The sequence below is a fragment of the Acomys minous genome (genome assembly GCF_964271855.1).
Source record: "Acomys minous genome assembly, chromosome: 18".
NCBI lineage: Eukaryota > Metazoa > Chordata > Mammalia > Rodentia > Muridae > Acomys > Acomys minous.
Genome location: NC_140501.1, coordinates 46,290,405 through 46,296,404, shown reverse-complemented (window position 1 = coordinate 46,296,404; position 6,000 = coordinate 46,290,405).

Sequence of the window (6,000 nt, the reverse complement as noted above, 5' to 3'; positions counted from 1 at the left end):
AGGAGAAGAACCCACACACAGAGGAGCAGACTCTGTGACCAAGAGAGAAAGAGGAGAAGTTTAATCCATAAAGGTAGCCAGAAGCCCAGGGTGGGGGTGGGTGGATCATGCCTTTAATCCCAGCACTCGGGAGGCAGAGACAAAGGGATCTCTTTGAGTTCAAGGCTAGCATGGTCTACAATGTGAGTTCCAGGACAGCCAGGTCCAAAAAACAAAACAACAACAACAAGCCAGAGCTTCAGTGAGGCACAGAGATGGGGGAGAAGTCCCATACAAAAGTTAAGCCAGATGGCCCTGGTGAAAAGAGCCTGGCAGCCGCACAATCCCACGGTCTTCACAAATTGCTAATTTGGGTGAGACAGAGACTCTTCTGTTGGAAAGGTCATTGTAGAGAGAGATCTCCATTTGTTATTCTCTGTGACTCAGCAGCCAAGCGTACCTTGGGGACAACCACAAGTCTAAGGGCTGGAAGTTAACCTTCCACAGCCTTGGGCTACAGCTCTGAAGAACACCAGTGGCCAGCTGAAAAGCTCCTATAGAAGGCTCAGCTCAAGTAGTGACATAACACTTCCCCTCGCCGCAATGTCCAGGAACAGATCTTATCAACTAAGAGCCCCGAGGCTGAGGTCAACAGATGGGTCGACCTCTGGAGCCACCTGTCTGCCTTTCAGTGCTGCAGAGTCTGAGAACTCTAAAGGACATCCCTCCAGCTGGGTGATTTGCACTTAGGCCATCTGGTCTACACATGTATAATCCCAGTCGGGGCTTTAGCTGCCTTCCCACACTGTCAATACGCTTTGGAAACACCTCCCAGATAGAACACATAAGAACTGACAGCAATGTTCTTCAAACTGTTATACAAAATAGTAAGAGAGCCGGGCGTGGTGGTGCACGCCTTTAATCCCAGCACTTGGGAGGCAGAGGCAGGTGGATCACTGTGAGTTCAAGGCCAGCCTGGTCTACAAAGTGAGTCCAGAACAGCCAAGGCTACACAGAGAGACCCTGTCTCAGAAAAACAAAAAAAACAAACCAAAGCAAACCAAAATAGTAAGAGAAGCTACACTTCCAAACTCCTTCTGTGTAGTCAATATTGCTATCATACCCAAATTGTATATAAGAAAGAAATAAAACAATAGATTGAGTGTCTTGGTGAACAAAGACATAAAAAGTCTCAATGAAATACTTGTTAATTGAGCTTAAAACATAAGAAGAAGATCATACACCAGAAGCAAGTTGGTTTCATCTGAGGGTAAAAAGTTGGTTCAACGTAAAGTCAGTAAATACAATATGACAGATAATGCAATTTAAGGACAGAACTGAGACACACTTGGTCTCAGTGGATACAGAAAATTTCCTTCACAAGAGTCACCATCCCTTCTTGATGAAAGTCCTAAAGAAACTATGAAGAAGAAGAAGAAGAAGAAGAAGAAGAAGAAGAAGAAGAAGAAGAAGAAGAAGAAGAAGAAGAAGAAGAAGAAAAGAAAGAAAAAAAGGAAGAAAAAAGAAACCATGAATAAAAGGAAAGGAACATGTTGGGAATGCTGGGGGAAGGAGGGGCAATTCGGGTGGATATAACTAGGATACACTGTGAACACGTATAAAGCCATCAAAGAATAAATAAAAGATTTTCTATTTTTAAAGAAGTATATCTCAACACAACACAATAAAAGTTTTAATGATAAACCCACCGACAACACGACCAGTGGGGGAAATTGAAAATAAGATGCTTTTTCTTCTGTCTGAAATCTGGAATGACGCAAGGGTGCTCATTAAGTCATGAAAATAGAAAACGGACCATAAAAGAAGAGAGGAGAGGAGGGGAAACAGAGGGTAAAGGAATCCATGTGATGTGTGAGCAGAGGGAGAATCATCTGGAAGGAGGAACTGGACCAGCAAGAGTAGGGGGCAGGGATGGGGGAGGGGAATATGTAAACATGTCAATGAAAGCCATTAGATTGTACGCTCATTTGAAGAGTGAATTTTATGTTTTCTTTTTTCAGTCCTGTGTGTTTCTCACTGGGGCTTAAGTCCTGGAGCACCCTGGAGCAGATCCTCGACAGTGCTCCAGCTAACCAACTTATCCCCATCTCCTGCCCTGCCACTCACCAATGTCCAGCATCATGCGTCGCCCAGAGTTCCCAACAGCATCCCACCTGCCACTGTCTAATCACTGGCTCTGGGATGGAAGACTTCTCAGCCAAGACAGCTTTCCCCCTGGTTTCTTTTGTCACCGGCCTCCGGGATTGTTGTGTTCTGCTGCCTCTGATGGTTCCCTGTGGCTCAGCACTGTTCCCCAGGGAGGGGATCGTCGAGAGATGGATCTGTGAGGCACGATGGCCGCTCAGTACTTTCGGTTTTATGAGTTCAAGGTTCTGTAAAGTGTTTGTGCCAGTCTCATATGGACTATGTCTTGAGCGGTTTGTAATCTGAAACTGATCTTTGGCTGGTGTCTGGCCGCTTGGTAGCAATGCTGGACAGGCAGGACATAGTGGTCAACCCAAAGGTCCCCACTGTTCCCACGTTGTCACAATCCAGGTGGGCTTGTCAATGTGGGGCCCCATCGTCTTGGAGACCTCAAAAGTTACTGTTAGAATGGTCACGGTTTACTGTAGACAACTTAAAACATTTAAAATGCCATATTCAGCAGATGTCTGAAAGGTCTGAGGACCACAATCTACTAAGTACACCCAAGGCATACAACCTTTGTTCCTAGTTACCTGCTTCAGACTCAAACCTGAAAACACATACAGAAAGCCAAAGGAAGCTTAGTTCTAGGATTTGCTAGTGCTCTGTATGACTACTAGTATCACAACAGAAAGTTTATATTTACATAATAATCTTATAGATGTAAGGATAATATTTACACCATAAGAAACGTTTTAAGGAGTCAAATGAAAACCAAAAAATTATGAACTTAGTTGTAATAAAATAGTCTTTTATTTTTTTGTTCTCATCTGTCCTAGACCAAGCAGCTCTTCTAATATGAGACAGATTTTCGATTTTTGTTTAACAAGTATGCTTGGGTTTAGAGAAGAAGAGAGCCAAGCTCCAACCCCAAAGCCAGCTTTAATCTCTCGTTGAATTGGGACCACGTTAGGACCATTTGCCATTAATGTCTATAGAAGGCAGCAGAGACAAGCTGAGGTGGACGATACCACTTTGCCAATTTACTCTTTTTCTTGGGACATTTCCTCTTGATGATCTGTCCTTTTTCTTCAGACGTTTCATTTGTCCAGGGGTCTCCAGATCCTTTAGTTAGATGCTTTTATTCTCCTGGAAAGATAAAAATAAAACCATGCCCCAACCCTAACTCTGAATTATATCTTTCCTAGAGCAAAGTGGGGTTTGGCAACAGAAACTATTTTTTTCTCTTGAATTAAAAAAAAAATGCTTTTGAAGTTTTGAATCTGAATATACCTTAGTATGTGTGGATGATTATATCTGTATACCCATTTCTCTTTATATGTAAATTCAAAGTTTACATGTAATTATTTTTAAGTCACAAAGGACATTTACTTTGAATTCCAGCCTGCCTTTTGCAAGTGGCTCTTAAATCTAAATCACTGTAATTCTTAAGTGCCTGTTTGCCTCCCAAGTGCTGAGATTAAAAATGTGAACCCCGACTCAGTGATGGATGCCCTTATACCAGTTATTCCCATAGGGTTGACCTGGTTTAACTTGGCTCTCCATTTCCCTTTGTTTTTTCACGTTAGGGGCAAACTTTCAAATTTTTCAAATGTGTAATCTATCATTCTTGCTGATTTATTCTGAGTTTATTCCCTGATTTTTTTTTTTTACTATCCTAGCCTTAATTAAAACATGATGCCAATTTGTCCACTATTTCATTACTTTCAGACATTTTGTCCTTCTTACCTGTATGAGGTGCATAAAACTTGATGTCTTTGCTAAGTCTTGCTGGGTCTTGCCATTTCCATTCATGCCTCCCATGAGCAGATAGCTCTGCCATTTCGATGACCCTATAGTTGTACCACTGCACACGCACCATGACTTGGAGAAGACAGAGATTTTCCTTTTGCTTTCCTGGTTGTTTGTCTTAGAGCCAATAGCACTGCACTGACTCTGTGGTTCCTTCCTCAGTGGTGGTGTTTCCATCCCCTGGTCTATAGGCTGCCGCATTCCATCAGTTTTGGTTCCATTAGTGAGTGATGAACCATCAATAAACCATGCATTAGCCAAATGTTGTGACCATTTCACTGGAAAGGCCAGACCTCTTTGCTACCATATTCTGGTCATGGAGGAATTCAGATAGGTACCAGTTCCATTGTAATGCCTTCAAATGGATACAATCCATTAATGTAATGGGCACCTTATGACCATAGGGTGGTTGGCAATGTCTCACTATAAGGTTCTCCATGCCACATACAATATCCAGATTTGTTTCTCTAAGAGAGAATATTCATTTCCTATGTATGGAAAGTGTTTGCAATAGAAGCCAACAGGCAAATGTCGGTGGACTCCTTTTTGCTTTATGTAGAGTCAATTGCCAACTCATCAATAAATATGATATCCACAATTAAGGTATCCTCTGGTTCAACACTGGTCAGGTTTGCATGCACGGAGATGAGCTTACAAGCAGCAGCAAAAGCTATTCTCTGTTCCTGTCCCCATTGGAAATTAGCAGTCTTTCTAGAAACCCTGTAGAGGGGTTTTATATCACTCTGTAAATATGGTATGTGATTTTTCTAGTGTGCAAACATACCGATTGTGAGCTGTGTCTGAGTTTCGTCCATGGGAGGTGGGAATAAAGGTGTGTGCTATGGCCACCTTGTTCACTTAAACTCTAGGATTTAGAAAACTACCAATTTATCGAGCTCTCTTCTGGGATTAAAGGCATGGTCTACCACTGCCCTGCTCAAATATTTTATCTTAGCTTCAAATCATTCCAACTCTTAGAGACTTTGAAAACAAGCTTGAACTGTATTTGAATTTACTTAAAATGTTTTAAATTTCTTAACTGTGTTTTACATACCAAGCCAGAAACATACCCTTTTTATTTAAGAAAAAGACTCAAAAGCTGATGTCCAAGATGGTGTGGGCCATGTGGCAATCTGTAGTCTAATATTCTAACATGGAATTAAGATATGAGTTCAAAAAAATATTTTCCACTTCATGACAGTAAGGCAAGTGTATCTTTGATAAATTATCATTATTGCTTCTTACTTTCATTTTTTCATGCCTGATCACATGAAAGGCATTTGTTAGTCTTTTTAAAATATATTTTATTAATTTATTCTTATTACATCTCAATTGTTATCCCATCCCTTGTATCCTCCCATTCCTCCCTCCCTCCCATTTTCCCCTTACTCCTCTCCCCTATGTCTGTGACTGAGGGAGACCTCCTCCCCTGTATATGCTCATAGGGTATCAAGTCTTTTCTTGTTAGCCTGCTGTCCTTCCTCTGAGTGCCACCAGGCCTCCCAATAAGTTAGTTTGGGCTGGATGACGAAGCTGTCTGATGAGCTATCGCCTCTCTTTATTTAGGAGATCTCTCCTGTTTGAATCAGATGATGCAGGAAGCTGATTCCCAACACACCAGCCTAAGAAGGACAGATCAGTCACCAGCTTTGAAAACCTTGATGCTGAAATGAACTGTTGCTGAAGACAGATGCTCAGGACTGCAGCTAAAGGATCATCACATTAATGGATCTTCATAAGGACATTCAGACTGTTTAGTTTTGAGGATTGATCATTGTTTTTGATAGAACAGTTTAACTGCATGCAATTTTTGGCTCAAACAGTAAGGGGGAAGGTGTAGAAGGAATTTAATCCAGCCACATCGCTATTGTGCTGTGAACTATGGACACGCCCTTAGTACACACTTTTAATTCCAAACAATGAAGGTAAAGTTGTTGGTAGAAGAAAGTACTGATTTTGAAAGTGATGTCTAATTGAGAGGCAGACATCAGAGAAAGTGATGAATCAGAGAACAATTTGACAGACTAGGATATGTCCAACTCTCACAAGAAAAGAGAGGAAAGA